The sequence below is a fragment of the Sander lucioperca genome, chromosome 19, assembly GCF_008315115.2.
Source record: "Sander lucioperca isolate FBNREF2018 chromosome 19, SLUC_FBN_1.2, whole genome shotgun sequence".
Lineage (NCBI taxonomy): Eukaryota > Metazoa > Chordata > Actinopteri > Perciformes > Percidae > Sander > Sander lucioperca.
In genome coordinates this window covers 27143886-27164483 of record NC_050191.1, presented here as the reverse complement: position 1 = coordinate 27164483, position 20598 = coordinate 27143886, and the positions used below count along the sequence as shown (strand labels likewise).

Genomic DNA, 20598 nt, shown 5'->3' with positions numbered 1-20598 from the left:
TTTATGTTGTTCAAGCCAAATTGCCCTGGCCAGGGTTATCAACTGTTTTCTTTAATCCAGTTTGCCTATTCCTTAAAACCTTTTCACATTGTCTATGTGAATATTCCTTAATCCAGTACTTTTTCCTTTTCTCTATGTCTTTAACTTCCACAAGCCTTTGCTTTATTTTTCTCATATTCCTTTTTCTCTATTTCTCTATGTTAACTCACACTTCCTCCTGTCTGCGTTGATTTTGACGCAAATACATTTAGAACGGAACCCCCATCACACAGCAATCACTGCACGGCACACACAGGTTCGACACGGTGCAACCCCTCAACGCACACACAGAGCCACACACGAACTGACCAGTGCCCAAATTGTGAGAAAGCTCACCTCATAGTCGACCAATGAAGCGGGAGTCAGTCCCTGGGTGCCCATGATGAAACGATGACCTGGGAGATGCAACCGATCCCATCCTCGTCGCCAAAATTGTGGTGCCTTAAATAGTAATGCTGTGATGCTGTATGAAGAGGAATCCGCCGACACTGTTCTTGATTATAAAAAGGTTTATTACAAGCAAAGATTCAGCATCAATTTTACAAACTCCTGCAGAGAGCTTGGAGAACGACCAACCCAAACCTCAAAATTTGCCGCTCTGCCTTTTCTTTGTGTGCAGACCGTATATATTCCATGCATACATTAACATAGGCCGTGATATGTGTGAGTATATGATTGGAACAGAAGACTGACCAATCCATGCCTGTTATCTGGCATAACTCCAAAAAAGGTCTCTTCTGTCTTGGGGGGACCTCTACTCATGTTAACAACCTCCAGATGTTCTCAAAGTTCATGCATCTCCCCACACCAACTCCCAAGTCAAAGTGCATAGAATGTTATAGACTGTCAATATACCACAACTGTACATTGGACGGGTAAGTTCAAGGAGGCTTCCATCTTGTTCCGCCATTTTGAAAAACTAGAATCGCTGAGAAGAGACATAAATCACTAGCCTACCTGTCTAGCTAATCCACAACGCATTTTCGTTCAGAGCCAGCGTCACGTGACTGAAACCAGCTGAAACGTAGAAGGAGATCAGTGAGAGGCGCTTGTCACCGCCCCGGCAAAGCCTGCACTGCACTTTAGTTCATAATGGAGGATCATACTTATGCTGAGCCACAGGAAAAGGAATCATCATTGCCAAAAACGCGAAAAAAGGAAATTAAAAAGGCAACGTGACCGGCGAATTCAAAAAACGAGGGTAAACATACTACTACTTCCATCAGTAGCCTACTTTTTGTGATGGTCTTACGGCTGCCATCAAGTTGTAATATTTTTGTCTCAAGAGACATTTCTATTTTCCTTATTCATGCTAAGAGTGCTCCTGAATGCAAACCCAGGTGTGTTGACGACAACCCCCACCCGCGAATTTGGGTTGGGTTGGCTATTGAGTAAAATGTAAAGTGGAGAAGGTGCTAAAAACAAGGTTGTAAGACGTGTTGTAGCCTAGAAGTTTGATCAGAATCCATTTTGATAGAGCATATGACTGATCTTGCATTGCTTGCACACCAAAGGCTACTTCAAGTTTTATGTTATCTGACATTTACTGTTATTTATCATATATACTGTGACCTCATATTGAATAATACAGACCCGTACAGTAATCTGTATGTATATAGTGTTATTTGTCTACATGTTGGAGAGAGTCAACACCTGCTGGAGTCAAGTTCCTTGTATGTAAGAATACTTGGTCAATAAACCTGATCTGATGTCCAGTTATGAGAGTACTCTTGGGATAGGGAACACATCAACCCCCATCAAGGCAAAACATTATCAAGTGCCAACTGCTCCAGCATTGTCAAGCATTAACAGTGGGACAGATAGGCAAGTCATTGCATGGAAAGAATTTTGTCATTGTTTTTTTTATTATTGTTTTCAGAGATGAACATTTGAGTGCAATTGCAGAGGCACCGGAAATTGAAAGCCTTGAGCAGAGATAACCCATAAAATGTCATTGTTTTTAACTCTGTAGTCTGTATCCCTTCTCAATACTCTCTGGTTGCATGTTTTCATCTGATACATGTTTTTAATTATCATTTATTCTCATAGCAGGCGTGTTGAGTTGAACGAAAATGTAAGTGGGCTTTTATTCTATTCTATCATTGGTTTCTATTGAATTGTGTAGTCTTCATTCATAAAGTTGCTATTTTCTGAGTATGTTGTATCTTAAAGGATTGATTGGGCAGAAGAGGAGCCCTCATTTCATGGTGACCGGGACGACAACTCTGATGAGGAATGTCTTCATAAGTCATAATCTATTAATACTCTTTACTTTGTTTCTGTGCTGAGTGTTTACATGTAAACAATGTTCAGGACGATTTTGAAATGCATATCTATTCTTGTAGTTGACACAGATTTTTCGGGGGAATATATAAGGTCATGGCTATATGCCGAAAAGTCATGGAAATTCTTTGATTGAACTGTGTATGATCCCTGATGTTCTGCCTTTCCAGAATGGGTGGTGCACTAAAGGGAGCACAGGTAATTAATAATCTGCCAACTATCGGGATCGCTGAGACTGTGCACGACCTGCCTGCCCCTGAAGTCAGTCAGAAACAACTACACTAAAGTTGCTCTCCTCTTCAAATTCATGAACATGCGAATGGAATGGTCAACCCTAACGCACACTTCACCATCCAGGATACCTACTTTGTTGACCCTATTAAAGAATTCTGGGAAGAGGTCTGAGGCCATCAGCCGACATCAAGGGAAAGATGTTGTGCTCCTAGATGTGTATTTTTATAGTTGACCTTGTTCTACATACATTTTTATGGTGTTATACAATGAAACTAATTTTGCAAGCATCTATCATACATGTGTTGTATTTTAAAATTACCTTCTTTTTTTAGGTGATGGCAGAAATGACTCACCAGGGCATTCTGCACAATACTGCAGCTACACGACCATGGAGCTTGACTCTAAGGAAATCGTCCATGTGGCCACTATAGACAAGCGGCAGACCAACTGGAACTCCAATATCATGGAGAAGGAGGGTTTTATCCAGACTGTGGACAAGCTTACCAAAGACATAAAGGTAGTGGAGTTCTGCACGGATGCTCATGTCCAGATTGGAGCCATTTTGAGTAAGTGGCCATCAGATAAAATATTTGAATACAAATATTGAAATGCTGATTGAGACACTTGGAAATAAAATGATTCATTACTTCACAGACCCAGACAATGGCAGATATAAGGATCTGAGAATTCACCACAGCTGGGACATGTGGCATGGTGCCAAAAATCTGTCCAAAAAGATCTCTACCATAAGTTGTAATACATCTAATTTCATTAATAACACTGTCCTGTACCTGCCTGCATGTCGGTGGAATCATCGTATTATGTTAGGTCTCCATGCAAAATACATGTATGGAATAACTTGCATTGTTTGTGTTTTGTTTATCCCCATAAGGCAGGAAAGGTGAAAGGACACTTCACTGGCTGAGGGATATTGTTAACCATTTCTGGTGGTGCTGCAAGACAGCAGACACTTTTCAGCAGTTTATTGTAAGCAGGATTAATATATTTTTTTAATTCGATAAGTTCTATGATTCAAATACCTGTGACATTTTGTTTTGTTTTTGTGTTTATTTGTTTTACTCTTCTCAGGCACTTTGGATTGGAGTTCTGCATCATGTTTGCAACAATCACACCTGGGAAACAGGAAGCTGCCAACACGATCACCTTGAAGACATTCAGGGTAAACAGTGGAGTGAGAGAGATTGGAAGAGCCACAAAGCGCTAGTGGACATTATCCTCAACAAGTGCTGGCAGAAGGATGTCCACAAGTATCTGCGCTTCAGATAAAGTGTGGGGACATGACAATTAAACAGAAATGTCACAGAGCCGTAAGTCATGTGTGGGTGAGTGTTTTTGGGTCATCAAATCACATTCTGATGTATGCCAACAAGCGCCAGGCCTTCACAGTGTATGACTCAAGAGTTGTGCTCGCAGCTCTGGACTACAATTTCCACAGCGAACGGCCAACATACAGGACAGCTGAGGGCAAACTCTCATCAAAATTTCTGTTGCATTCAAAAAATTGCATATTTATATTGTCTTACAAGTATGACAGTTTAGTTTTCATAATTACTAAATGACTTGTAATAATTGTCATTTTTGTATTTAGTCTTAGGAAGAAGTACAACAAAAATGCAAGAAGATATAGCCTTTACGCCTTAAAGTGTGAGAAATCATATGGTTACATCCCTGAGTTGCAAGCAAGCATCTTGAAAGGGAGAGTCACAAGTGGAGTTGGGTTGCCGCAACAGTGGACCCTATGCCCCGGATGACCCACAGCGGCTTGGTGTTGTGCCCCCGATACCTCCAACACCGACATCAGTCGGAGTTGGTACGGACAACGGTCAGGGTAAGTGACACACATCTACATGCCGTTATTTCAGCTAATTACCTATGCCTCTAACTGAAAATGAATTGTGTGCACATGCATGTTAATTATAATCCATTGTGTGCACATGACTAATGGCACTCCATGTCTTTCACAGATCAGCCTTCCATGCTGCTACCAACTTGGAGGCAGATTGAGCTGTTGTTTTGCTGGTGTTTGAGGTGTAAATACATGAGCAATTTGTTTTGTAAATATGAATAAATCTATACTGGGGTTTTCAAACAACATTCATTTCAATTGTATTGTGTATCAAATTGTTATTACACCTAATTTTGGCAGTTTTCTCTATCCCTATTGTAGAACAAATACAGCACTGAGTCAAATAACAAATCTTTTATTCTTTGTAACAAAGTTAGAAGTCAACAGAACTCCAAAGAATACAAAATATATGAATAGATATAAATATAAATATTTGCAATATTTACAAAACTACTCCTGGCAATCTCTTAGATCCCTGGAATGTAGCCGGTGTATTGTCCCTGAGGGTCTAGGAATTTTTCCCTAATCCTGCAAACACAGCAGCTGGGAATCACTCTCCTGTTCCCCTGTCCTAATGTGCCATGCTGCCAGAAAATAAAGTGTCTGTAAGCTGCATGCCTGTATTCATGGTTGTCATCACCGGGCTCCCTTACATTTCCGAATGCTGCGAGATCTTCCCGGTACTGCCTATGTATCCGCAGATAAACCTCATCCAGGCAGTATTGTGTGAAATGTGGCAGGAGGCTCACACAGTGGGCAGGGTCTTGTCCACAACATTTCCGCTCCCTGTCCGTCGGCATGTCTCTGCAGTGGCTACAGGTACACCAAAGTACCCCAGATGTAGGGGCACCATGTCTTGCTGATGCTCCATCAATAGATCAAAAATCAGACCTGGCTGCCTCTCCAACAGTCCAGCTGTGAGGCATCTGTGATCCTCAAGGCTCATCTCCTGCAGAAGTCTCTGAAGAAATGAAAGGAAATAAGATAGGGTTAGGCCATTAGGTATACAGGTAGGTATTAGGTGGACCTATATAGCCAACAGGTTGGACAACATGTTTTGCAGTATAGTTGCAGGCAATGCAGGGATCCCATGTATCAATGTTGACAAAAGAAAACTTTATTGGTGTGCAAAAGAAAACATTGCTCTCTATAACATTTTCTTTAGGCCTTTGTTTTCAAAAACACTCAATTAGCTCACGTTGTGACTATTTCACTATGTGCATAGGATTGGGCAGAGAATGAAAATTCATAGCTGCTGCTAGCCATATAAATTGTACAAACCTCTGTCTCTTCTCTTCTCTGCCTTTGGAAACCTTCAATTCTTTCAAGATTGTCTCTTGTAGCTGCCGGGCGTCTTTGTCGTCGTGGTTGTGACTCTCGTTCTCCTTCTCCTATTCCTCGTCCTCCTCCTCGCCTAGCTCCCACCGATCCACTGCCTCTCTGTCCTCGTCCTTTCGCTCTCTGATGATATCTAACAATGCACGTACATTGAAAAATAAACGAATAAAGAATATATCACTACTAATTAGCATAGTTCATGCTTTTTACAGTCTGTGATTCATACTGTAACATTCGTTTGTTTGTTATGTGTGAAGTTGTTAGCTGATGCTATAAAAAAAACAACATAAACATGGCAACATAATTCACTATCTTGCTTGAGGAGTAATTAGTTATACTGTACATGCTCACACTAATGATTCAATGCAGTTTGCAGTTTGTTTGCTATATAAATAAACTTGACTTCACTTCACTGTGCATATAATGATGAAGAGGATGTAAGAGCGCAGGATGTAGGAGATTATCAGCATGCTCCCGTCTCTTAGAGGAACTGATCAGGCAGGTGGGAGAAAGGGCACCTCTTCTCACATGACTGAGGTGAGGCAGGGCCACCATTGGACGTGAATGTCATGTATGAGATCAATGGAGTGACAGGAGCCAGCAGAGAGACACAGCCAGCTGACAGCTCCGCCATGAATATTTACAGCCTCGCCCTTCTCTGTGTCAGTGGGAGCCGAGTACACCCTCCCCTCTTTGAGTTTGACACATACAGCCTCTAATGTATGCGGTTGTCAAGATGTGTGTGTGTGTGTGTGTTTAAGAAGTAGGTTTTAACAATATGTTGTTTCAAGTAGAGTTGGGCGATGTGGAAAAAATCAAATATCACAATATTTTTGACCAAATACAGCGATGTCGATGTTGCGGCAATATTGTAGGGTTGGTCTATATCCACCATGTTCCACTTCCAGTATTGTTCTGTTGCCGCCGGAAATTCCGCTGGATGTCTCTCTTTTTTCATCCAAATGTCCGTCCCCTTCCTCTTTCTTTGTGTTGGCGTTCTAACCTCCGGTGGATTTCTGAGGACTATGGTTAACTGCTCCTCAGATCTCTGCAGGGTAAATCCAGACAGCTAGCTATACTATCTGTCCAATCTGAGTTTTCTGTTGAACGACTAAAACTACTTTTGAACGTACACATGTTCCACCAAAACAAGTTCCTTCCCGAGGTTGTGTTACAGAGGCACCGTGGCTCCGTCTGCCGCTTAGCACCGCCCAAGACAATTGTGATTGGTTTAAAGAAATGCCAATAAACCAGACCCTCCTCCACAGCGCTGTGGAGGAGGTTCTGGCAATGTGAGACTATTGTAGGGTTGACTATGGTGTTGTATTGTAGGTGCTTTAACTAAATATTAACACAGTGAGAGTTTTGATAAATAATCACCAATAATGTGGATACAATGACTAAGTGGGTAAAGGCAAATAATAGAACAGCTAGTAAGTCTGGAAAGTTCATAATATTCATAATTTTACTGTAATGCAGCCTTTAAAACCAGGAAAAGACAACGCGTGTGTCATATCACGATATCCAAAATTTAAGACGATATCTAGCCTCATATATCGATGTGGATATGATATTGATATATTGCCCAGCCCTAGTTTGAAGTTCAAGCATCATTCAGATGCTTAAATATTTTTAAATTAAAAATGAACAATGTTGGGGTGGCCTCTGGCTCACCCAGTAGAGTGTACCCCATGTAGGCTGACTCCTTTGCAGCGGCCCAGGTTCAATTTTGGGAGTTTCTCGCCACAGAATATATATTAAAACGTAAAAACTGCTTTTTAAAGCTTTTTAAGCTTTTTTTTGGCAAGTAAAGGGTGATAAAGCTGGCAACACTAAGCCAAGTAATGGCACTTCCGCTCTAAAACGGAAGTACGGTTACAAAATGACAGAAGGAAAACAGAAAGAATAAGGTCAATAGTGTAGACTACAGCCATTGATTAGAGTGACCATGGTGAAAAAAATTCTTACCAACTATACCATAAACAGTGAAAAATGCCCTCTCTCTGACAAATTGACAGTACTTTGAATTTAGCAGACAAAAGGTGACTGTGAGCCGGGTACAGAGCACCATCATTAGAGGCCAGGGGAATTGAGTTAAGCCATCAAAGGTCCTGTGGCAACGACAGTTAAGTTTAGGCAACAAAACGACTAGTTAAGATTGGAAAAAAGATTGTGGTTTGAGTTAAAACACTGGTCCTCTTAAGTAGTAGTCTGGTCCGGTTTCCTGGTTGGAAGTCTTGTGTTTTCTCCTTAACTTCTTCAGGACATGAACACCTGTTTCCTGGTGAAAGTCTTGTGTTTTCTCCTTAACTTCTTCAGGACATAAACACCTGTTTCCTGGGTGAAAGTCTTGTGTTTTCTCCTTAACTTCTCTTGGGACATTAGCTCCGCTCCCCTGCTTAAAAGCCCTGTGTGTGTGATGTAATGGCCTTCTTATCCATCCATGGTCAAAAGTCATTTTTAAAAGGGTTAGGATTTGGGGTTTTATGAATTGATATCAGATCACTCAAACAATGATCAATTTTAATTGGAGAATCATTTTTTTTTTTATAACCCAGCAATAGTGGTCGGTATATGGTTTTAGACTTGCTGTCGAACCAACACATACTTATATGTGCACATTAGCCAGATGCAATTAGCAGACACTTGCAGTAACAGCCTTTTGCAATTAGAGTGCAGGGATCTCTCTGATTGGTTCATTTTTTCACACAGGTTGTTCTTGTTCTGGAGTACATAAATACCTTGTTTCCCTCTTGCGAAGAGGCCCTCATCTGAAATTGGACCAGTTATTGGAAAGGAGCCTCACTTCTAGCGGTGTGTACGTGCAGGACAGGCCTCTTGACTGAAGACATGCTATTAACCCATTTCACACGAGATATCTCCTTTTCTAATTTTTGAGTGATTCTTAGTGGAGGAGGAAAGCTGGAGAGCTTCGCTGTAGAGCCACTCAGTCAGAGATCAAAGCGCCAACCCCCCCAACTGGATTAACGTGGCGCTCTCAGGGTGATTACAGCACACACACTCAGGTATACACGCAGCACCCTCCATGTGGAGTGGATTTCTTCATCTTGAGTTGAAAGGATTAGCCCCCACACCCACACTCTGACAGCAAACAAAAATAGGAACGAGACCACGTCTGTGTCATTCAGTTCAGATCATCTCAACCTTGACAAAGTGTGGCTGGTTTTAGTGGGAGGCAAACGAGGTAGGTATGATGAGAGAGAGTGAAATATGGAACATATATCATCCCTAATGTGGCAATATATTATACAGCAGTATTTTGTAATGGCGTGTATTCATAGTGTCAATGGCTCCGTTAAAGTGACAGGAGTTATCCTGCTAAATTATGGCTCTAATCATGATCCCTGCCATCAGTAAAGCCTCACTCTAATATCACTAATGGCCAGTATGGTAATTGTAGCACATTAAATGTCTAAGGACTCACATGATGTCTTTACGAATATTTATGACAATGTTTTGGTTTATAGCTTTTGCACGTGTTCTTGTCCAACTTTAGTAATTTCCATAATTGTGTTTGGCACACTCTGACTTAATGTGATGCATTAGAGAATGGCACAAACAGATACTGTGTATCTATTAAAACAGCTTAACTGCTTGTTTTTTAGATGTGCCAGCGCCGCTGTAAGCTCGGCATTCACACATAAAAGACGGATCAGGTGAATAATTTATGATATTCATCTCTCTCTGTGAAAGCATAACACACTCCGAGTCTGATCTGAAAAAGAAGATATAATTCCATCGCTGCAGCAGATTGTGAGCCCGGCCTAAATTGTGCATTAGTGATATTTAAATGTGGAGTTGCATAACATGATAGTGTCTCTGCAGTAGCTGTACGTGCTCATCCGCTGGTGTTCCCCGGCACAGGAGGAGGCCAGCCAAGTTGTCTTACGCACGACAGTTTCAATCTGCTGCGGGATGGCTGAATAATTCAAAGTTCTTACACAGGACCATCTGGCAGCCCAAAGCAGGCGCGCGAGACACCAGCCTGCCTCAAATAGTATTTGTAAAGTGAGTGTGGGATGAAGCAGCAGGACCCCTGCACAGGCAGATTGAGCTGCTTACCAGCAAACTGAAATGTGCTGCGTCAGACTGATGGCTTATTTGGGAGGCTATAGGCAATCAGAGAGGGAGCTCAAATATTGTTGATATGACATAAAGTCCATTTCACTCCACGCTCAGGCTGTAAATCAGCTGGAATGCCAAATCTCCTCCTCACACACACACACACACACACACACACACACACACACACACACACACACACACACACACACACTTTGGTCAGGAGTTTGCAGACTACCAGGATCTCTGACTCCCTGATTGTTGACATGATAATCTCCACATCACAAAACTGATTCAGTATTTCTTTCCTTCTTCCTTAGATTCATTCTTTAATAAATTTACCATAAAAAATACGGATATTGTCATGTAGATGAACAACACTGTGTTGTTGTATACATCATGTATTACTTTACAGTAAATAATCCCCATCCCAATCTTTTAAGTTAAAAATTTGGGGAAACAATAAGGATATGAGGTTTTCTGCATCTACAGATACATGTTTGAATATTAACTTATACGTATGAATGAGTACATGCACACAAGCATCCACAACAACTTATATATATTATAACAACTTATAACTCATGTTTTTTGTGGCTAAAACTGTAGATTCTAGGTGTTAGACTATGCATAATGTTTATATACTGTTAGTTTTTGTGACCAACTGTGTGAAAAAACTCTCTCTGCCGTGTCATGTTGTAAACTCAGATGGATTCTGATGTCTGTCAGTGTTTCTATCGTTCATCAAATCACTCTGAAAGTCATCCCAACAATATTGTTCTCCACTGCCGTTATAGTTGTGGTATGGACTCCGCCATTCACTTGAGTTAGAACGATTTTTAAAGCTATATATTTATAGTTATCTTTATAGTTATTGTTCTTGGTGTGGACAGCCCCTTACTCATAATTAACTCAGTTAAAGATTAGTCATCTTTAAATCATCTTCATTTGCATAACAATTCAGCAACCAGGATTTTACCTATGACTCCCAGTTTGGAATAGATTTTAAGATCACTTTCATCAGTCCATATCAAGAATATATTGGCTTTCTTCAAAAATGTAAAACGTATCATTTGTTGCTCAGCCCTAAACTCTTGAATACAACACTCTTTGTTGGAAATTAGGGCTGCAAAATTAATTGCAATTTTATTGAAACTGCAATATGGACTATAGTGCAATATGCAAATCAAGGCGGGGTAGGGGGGTGCACAATATTTCTTAAAGACAAAATATGTGTCAAAACATTCTGAATGAAGTATTGTATAGTGGTGCTGCAGAGACATCCCAGCCTACAAATCCTTTCCTACAAACTAAAGAAACTATCTTTCTTTGGTGCAGATCCTCGAAAATATCACACTATGATCAATTTAAAAACATTTAATTTGTATATAATTCAATCAAAATCAGAATGATACAAAAATGATCATTCCCTCCAATATCGTGAATCATATCGCAATCGGAATATCAGTGAAAATAATCGCAATCTGGAGACATGGCTCTGTTATCTATCTAAGAGGATTAGGGCCACATGTGACAAAATGTGTTTGAGTTCTGAGAATAAAGTCAGAATTCTGAGGCTACATTTACATCGCTACGTTTTGGTTTAAAAACTAATATCTTCTGCTACGTTTCCCCCTCTCATTCCCCCTGCTCTGGCGTTTCCCCCTCTCATTCCCCCTGCTCTGGCGTTTCCCCCTCTCATTCCCCCTGCTCTGGCGTTTCCCCCTCTCATTCCCCCTGTCATTCCCCCTGCTCTGGCGTTTCCCCCTTTCATTCCCCCTGCTCTGGCGTTTCCCCCTCTCATTCCCCCTGCTCTGGTGTTTCCCCCTCTCATTCCCCCTGCTCTGGCGTTTCCCCCTTTCATTCCCCCTGCTCTGGCGTTTCCCCCTCTCGTTCCCCCTGTTCTGGCGTTTCCCCCTCTCATTCCCCCTGCTCTGGCGTTTCCCCCTTTCATTCCCCCTGCTCTGGCGTTTCCCCCTCTCATTCCCCCTGCTCTGGTGTTTCCCCCTCTCATTCCCCCTGCTCTGGCGTTTCCCCCTCTCATTCGCCCTGCTCTGGCGTTTCCCCCTGTCATTCCCCCTGCTCTGGCGTTTCCCCCTCTCATTCCCCCTGCTCTGGCGTTTCCGAGCCCTTAAACTGAAGACACTCTGACCCGTTTTGGTTTGGAATCTGCAGGGTTGTGTTGCAGTCTCAAAAGCCGCAAATGGAGACCTTTGGAAACACCGACACTGACGCCAATGTTTCTCCTCCTGATTGAGTAACTTATTGGTCACAACATCTCGTTCTCTGAGACTTAGGCCTCCTGCACACTGGCTGCGTGGCGTGAGCATGTCAGCTGCGTGGCGTGTTTTTATTTCGGCTCTCATGTTAACAGGTTAGAGCTTGCACACTGCCTGCATGACACGCACGTCTCAGGCGCGAGTTGAGCCGCGCCGAAAATGCGTGCATGCTAGAAATAGAACCGACGCCTGTTCAAATATTGCACCTGTCAATACAGAACCAAATATTCTGTAGCCTATTTTGCCGTCAATACTGCCGACGTTGTCTTTGCTGTAATCTATTATTTCATTTTATCAAATACATGTATACAGACAATGCTAGCAGCAGCAGCAGCAAAGACATAGAAAACGCCACGCAGCCGCAACGCAACTGACACGCAACAGAAACGCCACACTCACGCCACGCAGCCAGTGTGCGTGTGAGACCTAAAGCTACTAACGTTACCATGGCAACTACCAGCAACAGGCGGAGTCTCCATGCTGCCTCCTGTTTGTGCCCAGTATAGGCCTATGTCACGCAACAATTGAAGACCGGAAGAACGTCTCTGAATGGGGATACGGCTCTTCCGGTTAGCTTTTTACAATGGCGGAGCCCGATAGATACTGCTGGACCAAGTCTCTCCGCTAACTGCCTGAAGTCACCTACGACGATGTGGTTGGGATTGTAAATTAACTCTCTCAAAGTAAAATATATTTTGAAAACGGCAAAAAAGGCAAAAGGTCCAAGACCGTGTACAGAAACTATCAGAGACTTCAATGGTAGAAGCTCGCTCTAGCCGTTAAACGGTAAACGGTAAACGGTAAACGGTAAACGGTAAACGTTTCTATGGTAACAGCGAGTTGGACCAATCAGAGACGTTCCTGTTACGCTTAGGATTGTGGGTAGTGTAGTTTTTCTCCATAAGATTGCGGATAAAACATGTTTTTCTTAAAACAAGGCTGATTTCATACAGACTTCTAGCTTCTACAGGAGCAGAAACCTTTGTTTCACAACCACGTAGCTTGGGGTCAGTCTTCCTCGGATGGTTGAGACATTATGGGATGGTTTAGACATTATGGCTGATAATCTAAATCCTTATGGAGAAAGGGACTGTTGACCAGAAGTTCTGATTCCCTACTCTGCGTTCCGGAGGCAGGAAGTGTGACACAGGCCTAACCAGAATGTTGATGACATTATGAGCTTTGGGCATGTTATGGAAATAAGTTCTTCTACTGGAGACAAAAACACTTGTGTTCACAGAGATCACTTTTGGATCAAAACTCCACTTAAAAACCAAAATGTAGCAATGTAAATGTGTATAGCGTTTTTTCTTTACAATTCTGACTTTATTCTCAGAATTCTGACTTCAAACTCAAATAAAATGGCCATAATCTTCCTCCGTAGATATGCTGATGGAGGCTACTTTTTTTTTTTTAAAGATTATTTTTTGGGCTTTTTCCACCTTTATTTTGATAGGACAGCTAGGTGAGAGAGAGGGGGAAGACATGCAGGAAATTGTCACAGGTCGGATTCGAACCCTGGACCTCTGCGTCGAGGCATAAACCTCTCAGTATATGTGTGCCTGCTCTACCACAGACCCAACCCGGCCACCATGGAGGTTACTTTTAGAAACTTTTTAAGGCTCTCACACTGAGCTGAGCATCTCTCCTTTCTCCTGCTCCTCCTCCTCCTCCTCCTCCTGGAGGAAAACGCCCCAGCCGTCCCCGTGTAGCCTCCTCCATCCAGCAGCATTGTTACTCCCCGCGTCTCCCCCGCCACACTGACTGATCCGCGGGCTGCTGATGGAGGGCGCTTCGGTGTAAGTGGACTTCAGAAAGGCTCCCTGTTTACCTCAACGCTCCTGTGAAACGAGAGAGAAAAGGTAACAATACGGTCGCGACAGGACGCGTATTTCTCTCTGCGTGTTCTCTGCGCACCTGGCTGTCCGAGCGGGCGCGCGCTGCACGCTGAGCGGAACATCCGAATTGGAGCCCTCTTCACTTCCACACCTGCCGCTACTTGTCCTCCTGTTTAACCCGAAGCCACGCGCCTCCGGGCGGGGAGGGGACATGTGGAGAGGCTTTATGACCTGCGCTGCATCCCGGCTCTTCCTCCCGTGCGTCCGGCTGGAAGGGTAGCCGCCGTGTCCCGCGGAGGATGCCGAACAGGTAAACACAGCCCCGGACATCTTTTTGAGTCACAAAGTCCAGTAGTAGCAAAATATACACTTAGGTGTGTTATGTGTGTTAATAGGTGTGTAAGTTTTTTTCTTCAAACGTTTATTTATTGGTATTTTAGAGAGCGAACGCACATTCTCTAAATTACTACAGAAATAGTTCGACAAAAACATTTACATACAGTCACGAACACAATAGGTCATGTAAAACAGATAATCAGATTAGATAATAATCAAAGTACAAAGCTGCTCCAAATACGTCACACCTCAGATAGTTATCATAGCTATAGAGTTCAGGTAAGAGCCAAGGGGGTATTTGTTGCCTATAGCTTCTACAATGACAATGAAGGGCTGCAAAGTCTTAGAAAAATGTGTCAGCGGAACCACGCAATGTATATCTGAGTTTCTCCAGTTTTCGGTGCTGCATAATGTCTTTGATCAACATAGTGAGAGTGGGAGGTTGTGCCTGCTTCCAGTTCAGAAGAATGAATCTGCGCTCTAGAAGGTTTAGGAATCTTGCTTCTGAGAGGGCAGGGGGGGGGGTCCTGTAAGAGCACTGTTAGGTGTGTTATTTGACTGAAAAATTTAGTAACTTACAACATTCCTGCAGAGAGACTGGACATTGTGGTTTGTTGTTTCTGCGGTTCCCTTGTCTTTCCAGTGTGGCTGCATCTTTTATTTTATTTATTTGTTTCAGATTTATCTGTCAGGGACAATGCACACTTATAATACATACAAGTAAAATATGCCAGAATTAGCCTGGAGGCTGTTTTACATCCAACCAACAGGTCACCTGCAAAAAAGAGATAAATGGATTGAGCTATAAATGATGCATACAGATTTGGTCCTATACAATAAAAGTTGATAATACTAATGCTAAAAGACGACAACATGAAAACAAGAAGAGTTGGTTAAAGGTTTCAGGTTTTTAGATTTGTCTTCTTTCACACCAATGATGAAGTTGCAGCTACATTAAAACAGACTTGAGATTCCACTAGAGCTGCAAGGACAAAAATAATAATCGTCAACTAATTAGATAAATGATTAACCGATTAAGTAATTATTCATGCAAAAATAAATAAATGCTGTTTCAGCTTCTCAAATATGGTGATTTTCTGACCTTTTCTGTTTTATATCATATTAAATTAAACATATTTGCGTTTTGGACAAAACAAGACATTTAAAGACATCTATTTGGGCTTTGAGAAACAGGGATGGACATATTTCACTATTTTCTGACATTTTTTTAGACCAGACGAATAATCCATTTGTCGAGAAAATAATCGGTAGATTAATGGATAATGTAAATAATCATTAGTTGTCAGCCCTAGTTTCCCCCCTGCAGGATTGCTCTACTGCCGCAGCTCAATGGTCAAACATCATGCATTTTCCAAAGACAAAAAAAAAAATCTTTAAATGTGCATGCTTGTGCACAGAGCAGCTCAAACTGAAACGCTGTTTGAGCTGTTTCCCTGGACCGTAAACTTCCCTCCGAATCCACAGTGTGATTTTAGCACAGTCTTTTTCTGTGTGAACACGTTTCACTGGCACAGTTAAGCAGGATTTATGCTTCTGCAGAGGCTCTACGCAGAGCTTTCACCGTAGCCTACGTAAGTGGACTGAAGTTTATACTTGTGCGTTGGTGTATGCGTCAATCTCTTTAAGAGAATAGCAGGGCTGGCATGTGTGTGTGCGCGAGTGAGAGAGTGACTGTGATTATCTTCAGAGCGAGTAGTGACTCCAGAGTCATAGTGAGAGAACGGTCCAATCACAGTGGATGTGTTTAGCGTCGCCGCAACGTTTGGTTACATGTTTTGAGAGTTGTACGTCGTGCTACGCCAGTGTTGTAGTACTCGAGATCGGTCTCTGTCTTGTCTTGGAATCAACCACATTTTTACTCTGCCTTGTCTCGGTCTCAGATAAAGAGGAGTCAGGATTTTATTTCAAGACCGGTCAAGACCACAACTTCAGGGATATCAGTAATTGCCTGTGCATTGTCTAATTTTATGTAGGGGTGAGTCTAGAGGGGAGGCCTAGGGTGGTACTTGCCCCCCACCGAAATACGATTGGCCCCCCCGGGTGCCCCCCTAATCCATTGGGCTAAAGTGCTGTCAATCTGAGAAATTTGATTCCCATTCGATCAGAGTAGTGTTACTTTGCTGCCTGTTCAACCAATTGCTGCCTTTCCATTTGGTAAATGGATATATACTTTAAACAACCATTGTATGGCAACTGTGTACTTTGTTGAAATTTTGAGGCCAGTTTAGAAGTAGAAACATATTAAACTCACTTTAGAGCACTTGCTGCTGTACGAAATATTTGTGTATTATATTATTATATATATTATATTTTTATACAGTTCTGTGAAAAAAAATCTTCCCAGCCCTTGTAACATGACCAATTAATGTTTCCATGATGACTATCCAAATTTTTGCCTTAAGAGCCCATAGAAAATGTGTATTGTATTTGGATACTCAATTTGTTGCTAATAAAAACAAGTGAAATTAATAATGAACATGATGTATTTTATTTAGAAAATGACATTGTTCTATCTGATCCAATGGTTCCTATATTTCTAAGCAGATTTTCTATGCTGTATTCTGATAAAATCCCCTGGGCCCCCCCTGACTGATTATTGGTCTCCCCCTCCCCCCTACTTCTGGAATATAATCCTGGAAGGCATCCTGGAATCGCCCCTGATTTTATGTGTTCAAATCATTACTGTGATTGGATGTAAAACTTCAAATGCAACTGATAACTTGACTCATTTCTAATTTGAAATGTGTTACTGTTAACCCCCTCCCCCCGCCCCCCTTATCACTAACTCCCATGAAAGTGAATACAGGAGACAGGAGAAGAAGCTCTGGCTGTCTGGTCTGGTCTTGGTCTTGATTCGGTTTTGCCCTGCCTCGGTCTTGACTTAACCTTAACCCCTCAAAGTCTTGGTCTTGTCTCCATACACTCTGGTCTTGGTGATGACTTGGTTTAGGTGGTCTTGACTACAGCACTGGGCTATGGCGTAGGGTCCGTATCTCCACGTACCTATGTACGTACCTATGTACGTACCCACAACGTCCATTTAACGCAGAAGCACAAACTGACTTTTACTCTCAGACACCCCTTGTTGGTGTTTCAGGAGGTGTGGAAGATATGTTCAAACTGGAGTCAACACATTCAGATCCTCAACATTTCTTACTTTCTCCCTTTGTGTTTGTGTCATTGTGCGATCAGTCTCAGGCGATTTGTTACCGTCTCAGGCGACAGGTGCTATTTCCAGTGCTGCTGCTTGTCATCATTACTCCGCATTAACTCTCTAATAGGGCTTTTGTTATTAAGTAAGTGCCTAGAGCTCCGTGGCAGCCTGTGAGAATGAAGATGAAAAGATGGAGGGCAAAAGTGTAGAGGAATGAGCAATATTAGGTGTGTTGGATATTACAGTGCTTCGGTTTAATAATGATACTGCTGCTTATGTACGCTCCCCCCAGATACTCGGTTATCCCAGGTGTGCGCGTATCTACCATATTTATAAAAAGATTCAACAGGGAATAGAGGCTTGGATACAGGAAGTCACAGCAGTTTATATTAGTGCAAGAATTGTCCTTGCACCTACAATCACACAGTAATCAGAGATTGTTCTTACCCCCCAAAAAGGGTAGCATTGTTTGTTTGCAGGGCTTTAAATTAACTTTTTTAATCACCAGCCAACATGGCTAGCAGATTTTGAAAGTTACCAGCCAATCAGATTTTTCATTAGCCACATGATTTTCAAGGGGAAATAGACCAGATTATGAGTGCTACTGAATACATTTGAACATTAAATTGCTTTATTTGAGTTGATGGCAGATATACCATAAAATGTTAAAAATATAAACATTTACTTTCAAAACAATCATTTTATAACAATACCTTAAATGTGAACAGAAGATAAAGATTATGTATCAAATCTCTGGATAGATCTCTGTAACTCTGGATATGCTCACTTCCTGCTGCTCGCTCTTTGCGTACAAACTCTCCATTGTCCTGTGTGTCTGCAGCCTTCCTCCTTTGCTCTTCTGGTTTCTTAACTTCTGTTTTTAGTTTTTTTCCTAACTAACTTTACGACTTAATTTAAGCTCCTCTGGTTTGTTTCGCGCCGTTAATCTTCTTCATTTCAGCGTAGCTCGTAATCGATACCGCACACGCTAGATACAACATGGTGTTGCCAGATGAAGATCACGTTTCCAAGCCAAACACCCACACAAAACCACCCAAATTTCTTGGGCGGAAAACAGACTAATCTGGCAACACAAGTCTCACTTTGCCAGACCTTCCTCTACCGCTGTGCTGCAAAGGAGGATCTGTCTAGTCCACACAGCATTCTGGGATGGGAGAAAAACCTGCTCTGGTTTATTGGCATTTCTTTAAACCAATCACAATTGTCTTGGGCGGCGCTAAGCACCAACAAAAGCTGCGGTGCCGCTGCAAAATAGCCTCGGGAAGGAACTTGATTTGGTGGAACATGTAGAAGTGGAACATCATGGATATATACTATGGCAACACTGACCCATCGCATCTTTACAGCAGCCGGCTGTTATTTGCTTCATTCATTACCAGCCAAATTGGCTAGTAACTTTACAATGTCACCCGCCAAAGTGAATCTTTACCCGCTATTCGCGGGTTGGCGGTGGATGATGACTCTCGTATCTGAGAAGCAACGTGACGTTGTTGTAGCCCGCCGTTTTCATTTGAATGACCCTGATCCTTCCCTTACCTCAGTGAAGTATTTTTAGTTTCCTAAACCCAACCAAACTAATCATAGAGGTAGCTGGTTCAATCATTGCTAGCTGGTAGCTGGTTTTTAAATGCCAGAAATTCCAGAAATACTAAGTCTTTTCAGGAAACTAAAAAAGAACCATTGAATCCAGGAACGTCTGGCCCTGTTAAATAAAGCACTTGGAGGGGGTTGGGGGAAGTGGCTGGCCAGAGCCAAACACAGTAGAAATAACATTTTAGCTTTATAATATCTGATTAAAATAATTTTCCGATTGTATGGCTTAAGGGATACTTGCTGATTTTTAACCAGTTTAGTATATGTAAATGAACTATGGTAAACTCCCCTCCATATTGCCAGAGCCCAGATCTCCGTGCTCATCTCCCAGCTAAAAACGCACCATTCGGCAGATTTTCACTGGCTCCAGGGCTGCTGCCCAAACTACAGAGTTATCAGATATAAGAGTCCCTCTCTCTCAAACTCAAATTAAACTGTAAAACTAGACACTGCTGATCAAATATAAATCTACATTCTGTTCCTGTATCGCCTATATCTCGCCTAAAATGTTTTCAGAAACCGATTTCGGGACACCGCTTGACTGAAATACGAGAGTTTGTGAACAAGATGGGGATGCCATAATGTTTCCTGTATTGCGTAAAAAACTCTGATAAAATGGTAAAACTAGACAGTGCTGATCAAATATAAACCAAGATTCTGTTACAGCATTGCCTATTTGTCAAATGTTTTCCGACACATTTTTTAACTTACTGTTTAAACTGTTATACAAGATTGTTTGTCACCAGCCGGCCGCCATACAGTATTAATTCTGTGACGTGCTCACATTACGTGACATTTCTTGGTCTGAGTTGTAGGTTTTCTAGCTTTTCAGCAAAAGCAAATGCCACAACACTTTTATCTGTTTTCTCTGGTAGCACCAATTTCAAAAGTATTTGTGTCTTTCCAGTTCATATAGACAGCGCAGTTTTATGAGAAGGCCTTCTTCCCAGAAGTGGAATACTTCTTAAGCAGGTTCAAGTATGATAGGGTGAAATGATACATTTGATGAATAAACATGTTATTACCCTCTTTAGTCAGCTAGCCACTCGACAGGAGTAAACACGGCATAATAATACACTTTAAATAGTCCAAACCCCTCCCCCCCCACCACTGACATAATGATGCATTAATGATAGCCCCAATACGTAAATGACCTTTTTTTTTTCACGGCCAAATCCGTCCATCAAAACTAAGAACAGAGAAGCTTGGATAACAACACACTCAGAGGGAGTGTGAATTCATGTTCTGCTCAGAACGCCATAACTCTATCTTTTTTTTTGCAGTTTTATCCAAATCAGCAGGTTTAAATAATCTTGGTCATATGTTTCATACAGATCAGATATGGAAAAAAATAAAGTACCGGAGGGATATGTGATTTTTACTGTAAGTTGTTAGAAATTATCCAGCCTGCTTCATTTTCTATAGTAAATTGTTTTCTACTGCTATTTATACTCCTTATATCTTTAAGTTTAGCTGCCAACTAAATAATATCATATTTGTATTTGAACCCCA

General features: G+C 41.8%; 1 protein-coding gene and 1 long non-coding RNA gene across 4 annotated transcripts in view; one reads left to right on the top strand and one right to left on the bottom strand.

Annotated features, from left to right (window-relative positions):
• Nucleotides 1-4762: 4762 nt before the first annotated feature.
• LOC118493817 lies at nucleotides 4763-5754 on the bottom strand. The gene is made up of 2 exons (XR_004895840.1): nucleotides 5705-5754; nucleotides 4763-5384 (listed from the first exon to the last, which is right to left on the bottom strand). It is a non-coding gene; the product is annotated as an uncharacterized LOC118493817 (long non-coding RNA).
• Nucleotides 5755-13772: 8018 nt separating this feature from the next.
• Nucleotides 13773-20598, top strand: part of LOC116040360 (heparan sulfate glucosamine 3-O-sulfotransferase 5) — a 125916-nt gene continuing 119090 nt past the window's right edge. For all 3 annotated transcript variants that reach the window (XM_031285674.2, XM_031285673.2, XM_035995121.1), the window contains exon 1: nucleotides 13773-14271. The gene's annotated coding sequence lies outside the window, so the exon portion shown is untranslated. The remainder of the gene's footprint in view (nucleotides 14272-20598) is intronic.